Source organism: Saccopteryx leptura, chromosome 11, assembly GCF_036850995.1.
Source record: "Saccopteryx leptura isolate mSacLep1 chromosome 11, mSacLep1_pri_phased_curated, whole genome shotgun sequence".
Lineage (NCBI taxonomy): Eukaryota > Metazoa > Chordata > Mammalia > Chiroptera > Emballonuridae > Saccopteryx > Saccopteryx leptura.
The window spans coordinates 42,995,009-43,011,646 of NC_089513.1; positions in this window are offsets into that span (position 1 = coordinate 42,995,009).

Below are 16,638 nucleotides of genomic sequence, written 5' to 3' on the forward strand. Positions count from 1 at the left end.
GAAAATATTCCGTGGCTCCCAGTATCATCTCAAATCCTGAGATAAAAACAGCTTGAAAATATTCCGTGGCTCCCAGACATCAAAAACGTTATGAAACTGAACAAGAGAATGGGCAGGAAATGCGGTAATGAATCTTACAAATCCCCACGTCTACCAGTGCGCGCGTTAAGAATGAGAAGACAGCCTGACCTGTGGTGGCGCAGTGGATAAAGCGTCGATCTGGAAATGCTGAGGTCGCCGGTTCGAAACCCTGGGCTTGTCTGGTCAAGGCACATATGGGAGTTGATGCTTCCAGCTCCTCCCCCCCTTCTCTCTCTCTGTCTCTCCTCTCTCTCTCTGTCTCTCCTCCCTCTCCTCTCTAAAATGAGTAAATAAATAATAATAAAAAAAGAATGAGAGGACAATAAAGGTGCCGCTCTGTCTTGCTTAATGTAGAGCAGAGTACAACAACATTCCGCTAACATAATTTTTCAGAAGATTCAGTTGCACAGTTCTTAAGTTCTCAAAAGAAAGTAAGAACTAATGGTATGGCTACTAATTAAATTTGTAGCCTAAAAATATTATAGCCAAAAATCGGTTCATTCTTGGCTAATGAAAAATAATATGATCCCCTATTGAAGGCCTCCTCAAAGGCTGCTTAGAATGTACAGTTCTCCTGATCTCAGAGCTTCTTGGCCTTTTTGTCTCAATGCAATAGCCCCAATATAGCAGACTACTTCTGTTTGCTTCCAGTGACATGGAGGATTCCCTCCTTATCCATAATGTGAACCTTCGTCTTTGTGAATGGCTTTCCACAAGCAGAATAGGCAGGTACCTAATACTGTAATTGCAGAGTTCCCTGAAATCTCCCAAGAATGTTTTCTGCATCCAAGTTGCAAAACACCCAAGACACCATCAGTGAAGCAAAATACAGCTTAACCAGAATCCAGAATTAAGAAATTTCTCTCTTTCAGGTACCTCTGAAAATGCCAATGTTATAGGAGGAATAACATACAACAACTCGCTAACGTTACAATTTGAATTAATAAGGGATATCTACTACCTGAGATCTGGGGTGGGACCTTTAGCACCCTAGGCTTTTGTAAAAGATGAGGTGGTTGGGCTACATCCAGAAGTCTTCATCAGGAACAAGGAGAGAAAGGGTTAGGAGAAAGGAGAATTTCCTATAGAAGAGAGGAAACAACCTGTAATTACAATTGGCACCCTCCAATTTGTAGCCAGTCAGTCAGAAGCATCTATAACAACCTCAGCTTGCAACTGTATCCCTTTATCTGTAGAATCTGATTCTATCCCCAGGTAGGTAGTGCCAGAATTAAGTTGAATTTTTGGACACCCAGCTGGTATCCAATAATGGCTTATTGGTATGGAGAAACCACCACACACATGTTGGAATTGGGTCCAGGTGCTCCTATCCAAAGGGACAAACCCCATACATTCAAACTCACCACAGTAAATAATATATCAGAAAGCATTTAGTAAGTTATGAAGAGTCGCCTGACCAGGCAGTGGCGCAGTGGATAGAGCGTCGGACTGGGATGCAGAGGACCCAGGTTCGAGACCCCAAGGTCACCAGCTTGAGTGCAGGCTCATCTGGTTTGAGCAAAAGCCCACCAGCTTAAACCCAAGGTCGCTGGCTCCAGCAATGGGTTACTCAGTCTGCTGAAGGCCCGCGGTCAAGGCACATATGAGAAAGCAATCAATGAACAACTAAGGTGTCACAACGCACAATGAAGAACTGATGATTGATGCTTCTCATCTCTCTCCGTTCCTGTCTGTCTATCCCTGTCTATCCCTCTCTATGACTCACTCTCTGTCTCTGTAAAAAAAAATAAATAAATAAAATTTTAAAAAAAATTATAAAGAGTCATTCCAATAATTGTTTAAAATTACAATTCTACTTAGAATTTCTTGTGTGTTTAATTTTTTTTAAGTGTTACAGTTTGGCAAATACCCAAGGTTATGTCTAAATTAATGGTGCGTGGGTATGCATACTCAAGCTGCTGTTCAAACAATGGAAATCAAGTTTTGAAAACACTGTCAAATCTGCTGATATAATTCCCTGTGTTAGATGTGAATCCAGAATACAATAATGGTTAAGCAGAACAGAGAAGTATTGTGACATTTGTTTTAACTGAGGAATTTTTAAAAAGAAACAACTGAGAAAAATCCTTCCTATGCTACCCATGTCAAAATCCTTAAATTCTCAAAAAAATGTATTTTTTTTCTCTGAAACCCCTTTTCCAGAAACTGAGATGGAAAAAGAATAGATCCAAAGTACCTTCTTCACAAGATTTGGGGCTTCTAAAAGTTGGTAAGACAGTTGTCACCCTCAAAGTAAAAACCCTGGGAAAGTGGCGCTTCCACTCCGCTCTGACTCACCACTTCCTGTCATATACCATGGGGACGGCACTAGCCACCTGTTTTCCTGCTATCTACACCTGCCTTCCACTTGTTATCACACGGAGTGGGGAAATAAGAATAGGTGCTTTTGAAAAGTGGCCAGTCCAGATGTGTGTGTGTGTATGTGTGTGTGTTACTAATTTTACAAGAAAATAAAATAACAATCTATACAATACAGGTCAACCTATTTCTCTTCTTGGGGAATAAGAACAGCTGAATGTAAATTTCTTAAAGATATATTACTTGGACATCTTAACTGTTTTTTTTAATACTTATTAAAAATGTGTTATTTTCATCACATATAATTACTTTCGTATAGAACAGAACCCTAAACAATTTGCTTATGTAAAGGAGAAAACAATTCTTTTTTCTCTCCACATCTGGGTTCATTGGCTAGGACTCTTCAGATTAGATGGACAGAACACAGATTAACAAGAGAAGAACAAACAATTTTATTAGCCTGTGCATCTTGCATGCTCACACAGGAGTACTTAGAGATGAGTAACTCAAAGGGATGATTATTATTCTTAGCAGAGAATAGTAATTTTGTAGAGAAGTAACAAGACAAAGGAAAAGGACATTGTGCTTCTAAAAAGGGCAGATTATAGAAAGGCGAATGTATAGTGAAATTAATTTTCATTTTCCCTAGTGTGTGAGAAACCCTCACAAATTTATGCAGAGGGGGGGGGGCAGAAAGCTTTCCTTGTACTGCTTCTTTTTCTCAATTGTCTTCAGCTCAAAATAATCCTTATGTCAAAAAGTGGCATATTTTGAGGTGGCATGTTCTTCTACTCGTTATTTAATAGATATTAGAACTAATGTTGAAGTGACTTTTTTCTATTTTAAATTCTTTATCCAAAAATAAATTTTAAAATTCTCAGCCTTCAGGAGTGGGTCTTAGCTGATATTTTGAGAATATCGGGTCAGCCTCATTGACTATCTGTGTTATCAGACTATACTGAATACCATTTTCAGTTACAGAATAGAGTTTAGGTATTTTGATATTCTTTTCAGTAACAATGTCTTGCTTCATTTCCCACCTTTAATCTTGACATAATGAGATATTTTATAAACAAGAGTTTAATGAGACTGTTAGAATAAGTATAATTCTATAAATATTTTAAAGTTTTGATTTTCATAAGATTCATAATAGAGAAATTTTAAGTAATATTTTATAATGGGTAATTTAGCATGAAATTGATTCTCTTTCATTTTATCAATTTGTATATACTGACTTCTATTTTTCCAAGCTGCCAGCGAAGTAGAAGCCACAGGCATTGCTATTCAGTAAACAGAAATGTTTTGTCAGTCAATTCCTTTACCAATATGGCATTTCTCCCATAGCTATACTGTTGTGATAGCTTCTGTCATCTGTTGTATCCAAATGGGTCAGTCATCATAGAAGAGTAACTGTCATTTTCTATGCTCCAAATATTAGGCAGGTCTGTATTGCCATTAAACTCTAAGTTAGAACAATTCATGAATTACATAAGTCCAAACCAAACCTCAGATTTTCAGTACACTAATCAACATATTTGTATGTCATCCAAAGCCTCCCCTGAAGTAACTCAGTTGATGCCTTTTCGTAGGTCTTGCTTATGTCATCAGGGTCCTGTGGCAATGTTATTCAGTGATAAAACTCTGCCTTCATTAAAAACAAACAAAAAAAAAAACAACAAAAAAACTACCTACATTGGTATTAAAGTTGAGAGCTAAAGGAGGGAATCTTCACACTATATCAAGCCTTGGACATGCTTGTTTTCATAAGTTATTGACCTCCCCCCATAAAGGATTTCCCCCTCACAGCACAGAATTACAAGCCACAATGCCATCTCCCTGTTGTCTCTCCTCACCCTTTTCCTCCCTTCTGTCACCCTATCATTCCTCCAACCCAGACTGGTTTGGGAAATTGACCATTCTCAATTTCTTTCTTAAGGGAAGAAATTCAACTCCATCTCTATAGCCTCTATGTCCAAATTCAGGTTTTGTCCTCCTTTTGTATATCAGACACATCTATATAGTTGATCACAGAGGGTATTTTCACAATATAAATTTCATCATCTTCAAAACATTCTATAGGATGGTCAATAATTATTTTAAATGTATGTAGACTAAATTCTCCAATCAGAAGACATAGAATGGCTAGATGGATAAGAAGACAAAACAAAACAAAACAGACCCAGCTATTAATAAATGCTATTTACAAAAGACTCACTTCAGCTTTAAGGATACACGTAGGCTGAATGTAAAGGGATGTAAAAAGATATTCCATGCAAATAGAAACCAAAGAGAGCAGGAATAGCTATACTTATATCAGACAAAGTAGACTTTAAGTTAAAAATTGTAATAAGAGACAAAGAGAGTCATTATGTAATGATAAAAGTCAATTAATCAAGAGAAAAATACCAATAGTAGGTATTTAGGCACCCAACTTTGGAGCACCTACAAATACAAAGCAAATATTAACAGCTCTGAAAGGAGAAATAGAGATGGCATACAATAATACAAGGGAACTTGAGCACCCCACTTTCAACAATGGATAGATCATTCAGAAAATCAATGAAGAAACATTGGACCTAAACAATACCAAATGGTCTTAACATGCATATCAAGAACATTCCCTCCAACAGCAGCAGAGTGCATGTTCTTCTCAAGGGCTCATGAAAAATTCTTCAAGATAGATCATGTGGTTTCCTCAAAAAATTTAAAATAAAGATTCAGCAATCCCACTTCTGGATATATATATCCAAAAGAAATAAAATTACTATCTCAAATCAATGTGTGCACTCCCATGTTTACTGCAGCATCATTCAGAGTACCAAAATATGGTAATAACCTAATTAACAACTTAATTGTCTGTCAACTAGCTAATGGGAAAAGAAAATGTTATATCTATATGTGTGTATGTTTTATAAAATATATGTATGTATACATGCATATATATGTGTGTATAATAGATATTATATATATATAATATATATAAAATACAATTCATCCTTAAAAAAGAAAAAAATCCTGCCATTGGCAACAACATGGATGAACCTGAAAGACATTATGCAAAGTGAAATAAGGCAGACATAGAAAGACAAATGTCACAAGATCTCACTTATATGTGGAATAAATTTTAAAAAGTCAAACGCATTAAGAGAGTAGAATGGTGGTTACCAGAGACTGAGGGGTGGAGAATAGGGAATATATTGATCAATGGATACAAATTTTCAGTTATAGGACAAATAAGTTCTGGAGACCTGATGCTCAGCATGGTGACTATAGTGAATAATTCTGTAGTGTATATTTGAAATCTGCTAAGATAGTAGATCCCAAGTGCTCTCAGAACACACACACACACACACACACACACACACACACACGCACGCACACACGCACAAATGGTAACAATGAAAAATTTTTTTTTTTTCTTTCATTTTTCTGAAGCTGGAAACAGGGAGAGACAGTCAGACAGACTCCCACATGCGCCCGACCGGGATCCACCCGGCACGCCCACCAGGGGCGGTGCTCTGCCCCCCAGGGGGCGATGCTCTGCCCATCCTGGGCGTTGCCATATTGCGACCAGAGCCACTCTAGCGCCTGAGGCAGAGGCCACAGAGCCATCCCCAGTGCCCGGGCCATCTTTGCTCCAATGGAGCCTCGGCTGCGGGAGGGGAAGAGAGAGACAGAGAGGAAAGCGCGGCGGAGGGGTGGAGAAGCAAATGGGCGCTTCTCCTATGTGCCCTGGCCGGGAATCGAACCCGGGTCCTCCGCACGCTAGGCCGACGCTCTACCGCTGAGCCAACCGGCCAGGGCTAACAATGAAAATTTAAGTTAGTTTTATTGTGGTGATCATTTTCACAATCTATACATATATCAAAATATCATATAAATGTGAACAATTTTTATTTGTCAAAAATAAATAAATAAAAATAAAATGTCTGTGGGCTACGCATAGCAATATATCTCCTATATTGCACACAATTTTTTGGAAGTTCTGAGATTTTTTTCCCATCATTTGTTGTTGTTGTTGGGGCTCCCCTACTACGTATAATCAAAAACCTAGATACTTCAATATTTTGTTTTGTTGCTGCCAATGTGTATAATCTTTCACCATTGTTCTGAGAAACATGCACTTCAAGTGTTTGCCTCTATGCAGATGGTGTCTACACTGTGTTAAGCAAACAAGTTAACTGAAACAATCTGATGTTGACCTTTGCTAAGTGAAAACAGGGGCTCCACTGGCGATTTCATGTTTGATACACTTTATACATCGTAGGTACTCAATAACACGGGTTACATGAATAGTTGTAAAAATATGCTACTGGTAAATAAATTCTGAAGTCTTGGCTACAATTAAAATTTTAGAAGGGGAAAATAAAAATGATAGCTCAACATACAACATTTGTCAAGAGGATGTGGCCTGGGGGCAGTGTTACCAGGGTGCAATTTAAACAGCACCACTACAATAATTAGTTGAGTAAAAGGAAATTGATTCTTTGCAGTTTTTAATCTACACAGTATGTACTCATATAAAGCTTAAACTGGTTTAAACATTGAGGTGATTTATGGAAAAGCCCAGCAAGAATGACAGGAAGTATATTCAGATGGGAAAGGTATTGTCAACTGGAAATATGAATGCACTTGTGGTGTCTCTCTGGCAACCTTAATTTTATTTCTCTGAACACAAACATTTATATGGTGAAAAAACATAAAAGTCTTATTTTTTTCAAAACACCTTTCAGGTATGTTGTTTACTTAATAGCTCCACATACTGGAATGACACAGTGGACAATCTATGACGTCATGTCTACACAACCACCTCTTTCAAATTCCCAGATTTTGCAATAACAGAATCCAACAAGTAAAAAAAAGTTATTATATATTTATTTGTTACATTAAAGTTTCAACCTTGGAATTTTAAGTCTCTATACTTGGTACCACCTAACCCCTTTGGCCATATTTCTGCTGTTACAGCCACCACATGTATTATAATTATTGGCTGGTATGCCTCAGCCACTGGGCTCTCAGCTCTCTGAACACAGGGTTGGGCCTCATTAGGTCATGCTTGGCAAAAGCCTTTTAAAAATGCTTATTACAGCCTGACCAGGTGGTGGCGCAGTGGATAGAGCGTTGGACTGGGATGCGGAAGGACCCAGGTTCAAGACCTCGAGGTCGCCAGCTTGAGCGCGGGCTCATCTGGTTTGAGCAAAGCTCACCAGCTTGGACCCAAGGTCGCTGGCTTGAGCAAGGGGTTACTCGGTCTGCTGTAGCCCCACGGTTAAGGCACATATGAGAAAACAATCAATGAACAACTAAGGTGTCGCAATGAAAAACTGATGATTGATGCTTCTCATCTCTCTCCGTTCCTGTCTGTCTATCCCTCTCTCTGTCTCTGGGTAAAAAAAAAAAAAAAATGCTTATTACATGAGTGAACACCATGATCTGATCATTTGCTTTTCAGGGCCCCTTTGAAATTTACAGTTAGTGCCAACCTCAAGTTTCTCCTGTCCTCTCTTAAGTCATCTCATCCAACTCCATACCAATAGCTAGGGTTTTTTTGGATTACGTATCTTATTACACTATGTTACACACCCCTGAATGCATTCTCAGTGAATCCTTCGCATGACCCTGCAGAAGTTGAAGTTATGATTATCATCATCTTCATTCTAAAACGAGATCACTAAAGTCTAGAGAAATTCTGTAATTTCCCTGAGATTACATGACTAGAAAGATGCCCAGCTAATTTAAGTATATGTGTTATGTTTAATTTTAGGTGCTTTGCTAAAATTCTGAACCAGAAAGGAGCCCAAGAAAAAGCCAAGTGCCCATTAGTAATGGATAAAAAGCATCTTGTCTCAGAAGGTCTTAGGGTTTGTGAAAATTCAGGGAATTCTTCATCTCTCTCACCTTTTTCTGTTTCTCTAGATGGAAGCCCTGAGCCTGGGTTTCTAAGAGAGGGAACAGGAGCTGCCAGACGCCCTGTGGGCGTGTCCACTGAAGACAGGGCTGTGGGTTAGGGGGCACAGACACAGAACGCTTTCTCCTAGCTTTAAAATGCAAAGCCTCTCTGTAGCACTGGTCCTGGCAGTTCTGTAACCAGAAGCCAGTACAAAACTAAGATTCAATTATGAGATTTCACCTTTACATAGCTCTAGGGGGAGAGAACTATATTAATTAAATTTAACCACTGTTGAATTCGTCAAACTCCTCCTATGCTTACCAGGGGGCATCTCCGTAAAGAGCATGCTGTCTCTGAGCAGCCAGAGTAAGCATCTACTATTTTCTATGCACCGAAGGAGGCCAGAAGGCCCACCGCCCGTCTCCCGGGCCCCTCTTAGCCTGCTCCAGGAACAGAACCTTCCGCAGAGGATCCTTCCCGCAGCCCCTTGGCTGGGCCGAGCCCCTTCCTCTAAACTCCCGCAGCATTCTTTGCAAAAAGTATCAACGAAACCACGGCATTCATGTAAGAACAGCAAAAACATGATTGAGAGAAAGATCTTTGACCCCTTCCCCTTGGAGTCCAGAGCTCCGGCTGGGAGAGGCTGCCTGGTGAGTTTGGGAGCATGGTCCCTGGCGGTGTGTTCAAACAGGAGCTATTCACCCAGGTCGCGGAGGGGATTTCTGTTTCAGGCAGCATGTCGGAACAGGAGACCTCTCACCGGTGATTCTTCAGTTCTGTGAGCACGGTGGTACATCTGTGGTGGCACCGACTCCCAGCCATCTAGGTATTCAGACAAAGGGGAAATGATGGCTTTCCCTCGGGTTATTCTGGGGACGACTTCTAAATGTCCAAGCATCTCTTCGTCACCTAAATCAAACCATCAACCACGGTTACTCCTTGATAAGATTATTCTTATTTCTTTCTTAAATTGCTTATGTATACTCCAACCCTCCTTCAAAGAAACTCTGGGTGACCGTAACGCAAACTGGACAAAGAAAGAGAGTTAAAAATGCAGACAGACCTATAAAACCTTCCAAATCCTAGAGCCTCGCTGCTGCGCCTGCAGTATTCAAATGGAGCAACAGCGACATCCTGTGGTCTATTAAGGTATACCCAGATGAGGTTGATAGTTTGCCTCCAACCTGAAACTAATTAGGCCAGAAAAATCATTTTTTGAGCAATTTAATTTGCAGTTCTTCTGAACTTCAAGAAAGGTCTGAATTTTGTGTCCTCAAGTGCAGGAAAACCCTAATCTCTGTCTCCCAGCTTGTAGCTTTATTTAATGTCTGCAGACAGGCTTTGCTCAAATGTGGAAAAAAGAGCTCTCTACTGTCTCGTCTATAAAATAGAGAGGGTAATAAACTACCTGCCAAATTGGAGCTAGCAATGAGTTGCCACGGGAAGCACAGCATGCAAGGACGGCCATAAACACACACCAGAGGAAGGAAGGGGAGAAGGTATTTCATAAGTCAGACAGGAAACAAACAATAGAAAGCTGAAAGAATGAGGCCAGGTTAACGCTCTCAAGTGAAGACAGTATTGAGGGCACGGCTTCTGGCTTATTTGCTGTTATGGCCCCAGTGCTGATCACAGTCCCTGGCAGAGAGCGGGTGCTCAGATATTTTTTTTACTCTATGAATAAATGACTGAATAAACTGAGAATTGTCTATGTCCCAATGGATCTGCCAGTTCAGGATTAGGTGGGTTTGCTCAGCCCAGTTTTGATCTGGACAGGGCCTCTCAAGGTCGCATCTGCAGACCAGCAGGAAGGAGATTCAGACTTATCTTCCTGGTCTGAGAGTAAAACGGGCTAGAACCAAAGCAGTGTTTAGGACTAAATCAACATGAATTCCACATCTGTGTAGTTCACACTGAAACTATCCATGTGTAGTTATCTAATGCATTAACTGAATTTGGGGTAGGCGCTCAGCAGCTGACCCCCTACCAAGCAGTGGCCCAAGAGAATGGAACAGGAGCCTGTGACAAGTGGCAGCCCCCACGGTCTAGACCAGGGGTCCCCAAACTTTTTACACAGGGGGCCAGGTCACTGTCCCTGAGACCGTTGGAGGGCCAGACTATAAAAAAACTATGAACAAATCCCTATGCACACTGCACATATCTTATTTTAAAAGTAAAAAAACAAAATGGGAACAAATACAATATTTAAAATAAAGAACAAGTAAATTTAAATCAACAAACTGACCAGTATTTCAATGGGAACTAGGCTCCTCTCACTGACCACCAATGAAAGAGGTGCCCCTTCTGGAAGTGTGGCGGGGGCCGGATAAATGGCCTCAGGGGCTGCATGTGGCCCGTGGGCCGTAGTTTGGGGACCCCTGGTCTAGACAGCTCTCCATTCTCTAGGTCAGCGATGGGCAATCTTTTGAGCTTGGTATGTCAAAATTCGCCAAAAAATAGAGCATAACTTGGGTGGTGTGTCACTTTGAGAAAAAAATCATAATTTCATGATATTTATCGTTTAAATAACAAATATGTATAATTGTAATATATAACTATATTTAATAAACCAAAAACTAATTATTTAACTTACCTGCTTAGTGACTTCTTTGTTCATCTGTCAGTCGGTTTCTTTTGTTGGTCTTGATATTATTTAACTTGGGTGCCGTGAACTCAGATAAGTGAGGGGGGGGGAATTTTTTAACTAACCTGCCTGTTAGTGACTTTTTTGTTGCTGAATTTTATTGGCTAAATCTTCAATTGAAAGTTGGTATTTTGTACACTTCAAGCCCAAGCTAGCGCTACTAACTTCATCTGTCAATCTGTTTCTTTTGTTGGTTTTGATATTATTTAATGCTGAGAATAAGGTCTCACAAAAGTACATAGAGGGAAAAATTGTGAGTAAAGCCATTGCTATATTTTCCAGGGTGCTAAGTGTCTGGTAATCGGTTCCAGGCAGTCCAAATTTCCTGTTCGTAGTGGCACTCCTCTTGATTCTCCAAGCGGCACCTTTCCAGATTCTCAAGCTTTGACCTCAAGTCGACAAACACCTGGGCCCAGATGCTGTCTTGAAATTCTGCAAGTTGCATCTTATGTAAATTAAGATGGCTGCCGCTATTTCTAATGGCGGGAAACAGCACCCATAGCACAGGCCCTCGCCTCTCCCAGCCTCCCCCTCACTTATCTCAGTAATGATGGTCAATTAGAAATCCACAACACCCCAGAACAGTAGATTGGATGATGGTTGCTGTGGTTATGTGGTTGCTGGTAATGGCGATCACAGGGCCCCCAGAGATGCATCCCCCGCGGCATTCTGCTGCTCCCTGCTCCGCCAGCTGGAAGTGAGGTCAAAGATCCCCTAACGGCCTAAGCAGAAGTCCCAGAACTAGACACTCTGTGCCGGAGTTCTGTCATTTTGGCCTACAGACCTCCAGCACAGAGTGTCTACACTACAGCAAATGTTTTATCCTCGGCTACTGCACCCGGCCGTGCAGGAGCCAAGGATGAAACGTCCTTCTCAGCATGCGGCCCCATACTTCTCTGGTATGCAGCCGCATGCAGCCGCGTGTCATCGAAAATGACTACACGTGTCAGTGCTGACACACGTGTCATAGGTTTGCCATCACGGCCCTAGGTCATGACAGCCAGACTTATCAGAGGTGGATCTAAAGAGTATTTTTGGCCTGACCTGTGGTGGCGCAGTGGATAAAGCGTCAACCTGGAAATGCTGAGATCGCCGGTTCAAAACCCTGGGCTTGCCTGGTCAAGGTACATATGGGAGTTGATGCTTCCAGCTCCTCCCCCCTGTCTGTCTGTCTCTCTCTCTCCCTCTCTCTCTCCTCTCTAAAATGAATAAATAAAATAAAAATAAATAAAGAGTATTTTGTACAATCTTGCTCAATGGTTTTGCATAAGCTGTAGTTTGAATTGCTTATCTATTTTAAAGAAAATACTTGCAACAAGAAGATTATATTCAATATAAATAATTTTCTTTAATAACATTTTAGAGATCAGTTATATACAAAAATATCTTTATTATTTAGAAACTTTTACTATAAACTATTGATACAGAGCTAGCAAACAAAGCAAAATATTTAAAGATACTCTTCAAATAATTGTATCTACTTTCCGTTAGATCTGTTGCTCCGGCTTTGGGGGAGAAGAGTTAAAACAGTCTTTAAACCACATAAAGTGTCCTTTTGGCCCTGGCCGGTTGGCTCAGTGGTAGAGCATCGGCCTGGCGTGCAGAGGTCCTGGGCTTGATTCCCGGCCAGGGCACACGGGAGAAGCACCCATCTGCTTCTCCACCCCTCCCCCTCTCCTTCCTCTCTGTCTCTCTCTTCCCCTCCCGCAGCTGAGGCTCCATTGGAGCAAAGATGGCCCGGGCGCTGGGGATGGCTCCTTGGCCTCTGCCCCAGGCGCTAGAGTGGCTCTGGTCGCGGCAGAGCGACGCCCCGGAGGGGCAGAGCATCGCCCCCTGGTGGGCAGAGCGTAGCCCCTGGTGGGCGTGCCGGGTGGATCCCGGTCGGGTACATGCGGGAGTCTGTCTGACTGTCTCTCCCCGTTTCCAGCTTCAGAAAAACACACACAAAAAAAATACAAAAAAAAAAGTGTCCTTTTGTTGTAGCCTGTACAAAATTATAATAGCCTGGTCAATAGTTATTATTTCCAATTTGTATAACTATCATCCTGTAACCTTGCAAAAAATGTAGTGAAACATGTTATTTTTGGTAAATGTGAGATGTTTGAGATTCTAATTATGAGAAAATACAGAACTCCAAGTCACTCTCTTCCTAAAACTGTAATAGTTCAAAAGCCTTATAACAACAATTACATATTTGTTAAGAGGATAATTCTTAACCATTACTAGAACATTATTAATTCATAAAAAGGCAAATGTATATAAATTGTAATTATTATACTCTTCTTGCTACATGAAATACAATATTGTCAACATTACAACCTATAATAAATTAAATGGTGTGTGGGTAAATTCATTTAACGATATGGTATTACTACATCTTTTGTGCAGATGGGCTCCAGTCTAGACTGAAATAAAGACTTGTGAGATCCAAGAATTGCTCAGATGGATGATTAGGAGTACAATACCATCTTCTCGCTTATAAGTGCTTCTGTTATTGAAGTGTCATTTGCCCTGTAACATAATACATAATCCCCACAACTTTCCAAGAGCAAGTGCAGCATCCCAGAATGAATTCAGCCCTCAGTTCTTCACAAGTAATTCCTCTCAAGATCCAAAAGACCAAGTATCAGAGGAAAGAGAAAGGCACAATCTGAGCCCAAAGGAAGAGACCTGCTGCATCCATAGTTATGAATGTCAGCCACATTCTTTCTCTTTTTCCCCACTGATTTAAGAGAGAGAGGAGGAGAGAGGGGGAGGAAGGAAGAGAGAAATATCAACTCATTGTTCCACTAATTTCCTTTTAGCTGTGCACTCATTGGTTGCTTCTCATATGTACACTCACCAGGGATTGAACCCCTGTCCTCGGTGCTCCCAGATCCAACCCCGGTGCTCCCAGATGACACTTTATCCACTGAACCACCCAGCCAGGCCCTCCAGTTATATCCTTTTTTTTGGGGGGGGAGGCAGAGGGACAGATAGGGACAGACAGGAAGGAAGAGAAGGACGGACAGAAAAGCATCAATTCTTCATTGCGGCATCTTAGTTGTTCTTTGACTTTGTCATATGTACCCTGACTGAGTGGCTACAGCAAAGCGAGTGGCCCTTTGCTCAAACCAGCAACCTTTGGGCTCAAGCCAGAGACCATGGGGTCATGTCTATGATCCCATGCTCAAGCCAGCAACCTCAGGTTTTGAACATGGGTCCTCTGAGTCCCAGGCCAATGCTCCATCCACTAGGTCAGGCTCCAACCACATTCTTATTTAATTTTATTCACTTTATTACATAACGTATAAAATGCACTACAGAGAAATAAAATTATTTTAAATAAAAATCAATTAAAATTCTTTTTCTCTGAGTATTTTTTATGATGACAAGGCAACTTTTAAAAGATTTAGACATGTTGATACCTTTTAAAAACTAGATAGAATTTCTCAGTTAAAAAGTCTTTAATGGCTTCTCTGTCAACTGTCATATAGATACTAACTGCCTCAAATAGCCCATAAGGCTTAATGTTCTGAGCATTCTATACCCATTCCTGCCACACCCTCACAAACCCCATTTACTCCACCACTTCCCCCAAAGAATACTCAATATCACAAACAAGTACAAAACCAAATAAGGGACTTAATCATCTGCATTTCTTTACACCCATTTGGCAAACACCTATTTCACACTTTCTGCATGGTTGGCTCTGAGAATAAAATGATGGACAAAACACTGTTCCTATCCCCCCCCCCAAAAAAAACCCTCAAATTCTGGAAGATTACTATTAAATGTTGCAGTAATCTTTATCTATTATAGGGGAAATAGACAGCCACCATCTTTTCAATTACCAAGAGGCTGGGGTCTCAATGACAAGGACAAAACTGATAGCCAAAGACTCCCATTAGGGAAGCAGCTTCAAATTATCAATCATATCCAAACATGAGTCACCCCAGGCCAGTCACCAGGAAAAAGATAAGGAATAGGAGAGAGAACCAACCATGGAAGACTACAGTAGAACATAAGGACGCATCATGAGAGGTCAAGAAAATCCTTCAAGATTCCAGGCTTCTGATCATGTCAGGAAAAATAAGGCCCATCATCTGACCATGATGTGAAAGATGCTCAGGCCCGGGAGGGTATAGCAGTGTACACAGAGATGAAACCTAGGGATTCATAAGGCAAAGGAGAGGAGAGTGGTTGATATAAGCTCACTGAGACCATCCAGGTGATGGGGAAACTGCAGTGTAAGAAGGAACAGCTCATTGGCACCTGGGAGAGGGAAGAATTTCTGCCCTTTGACAGAGAGCAATCATAAGAATTTGCAGATCAAGAGTGGAACAAGAGTAAGTTGACCAATTTCTCAATGTATAGAGAAAAGGGAAGGCTGAACTATGAAAGACTTGGCACCCAGCTCTCACTGCTGACCAAGATTTCTCATCAATGTAAGAAAGGAAGATAATGCAGGAGAGGTCTCCAGTGAATGGCATTATGCATCTTTCATTTCTCAAAGCTACCATTTATTGGGCCCTTATTAATTCTCATGACCACCTATGCAGTCTTATGATCCCCACTCTATAAAAGAAGAGACTTGATGTCCATTTATATTAAGTAACTTGCTCAATATCCACATTATTTACTGTGTGTTAGAGCCACAATCCCAAAACCAGTTCTTTTAATCACTCTTTCTGTTTGAGTCATTTGATTGGCTCCAAGTCTCATGAGTACCTTTGGGCATCATTAAAATAAAGTCAAATGCAGTTACACTGTTACCACATAAGGTATTATGAAACACTGGTCACCTCAGACATTTCCGGTTGGCTTCTCACCAGCTTAGCTTTCAGGATTAAAATAACCAGCAGGTGCTAGTCTTTTTTCTTTTTCTTAGATTTTATTTATTGATTTTACAGAGAGAGGAAGGATCAGAGCAGGAAGTATCAACTCGTTGTGGCTTCACTTTAGTTGTTCATCGGTTGCTTGTCGTACGTGCCTTGACTGGGCAAGCCCAGGGTTTTGAACCAGCAAACTCAGCTTTTCAGGTTGATATTCTATCCTCTGTACTACCACAAGTCAGGCCAGCAGGTGCTAGTCTTAAAAAATAATAATAATAACTAAAAAGTATCAGTTCTGTCTGAGCAGAAAACACCAACAATCATGAGAATGCATATCTGGTTTTGCTATCGAGTGGTCATTGCTAAATAGAAATAACTTTTCTTCCTAACCCTGGGCTTGCCTGGTCAAGGCACGTATGGAAGTTGATGCTTCCAGCTCCTCCCCCCTTTCTCTCTCTCTCTTCTCTCTCTCTTTCTCTCCCTCTCTCTCCTCTCTAAAATGAATAAAAAATAAAAAATAAAAAAAAAGAATCCTCAGGGAGTATCTTTAAAAAAATAAAAAAAAAAGAGGCCCTGGCCGGTTAGCTCAGTGGTGGAGCGTCGTCCTGGCGTGCAGGAGTTCCGGGTTCGATTCCCGGCCAGGGCACACAGGAGAAGCGCCCATCTGCTTCTCCACCCCTCCCCCTCTCCTTCCTCTCTGCCTCTCTCTTCCCCTCCCGCAGCCGAGGCTCCATTGGAGCAAAGATGGCCCGGGCGCTGGGGATGGCTCCTTGGCCTCTGCCCCAGGCGCTAGAGTGGCTCTGGTCGCAGCAGAGCGACGCCCCAGAGGGGCAGAGCGTTGCCCCCTGGTGGGCAGAGCGTCGCCCCTGGGGGGCGTGCCGGGTGAATCC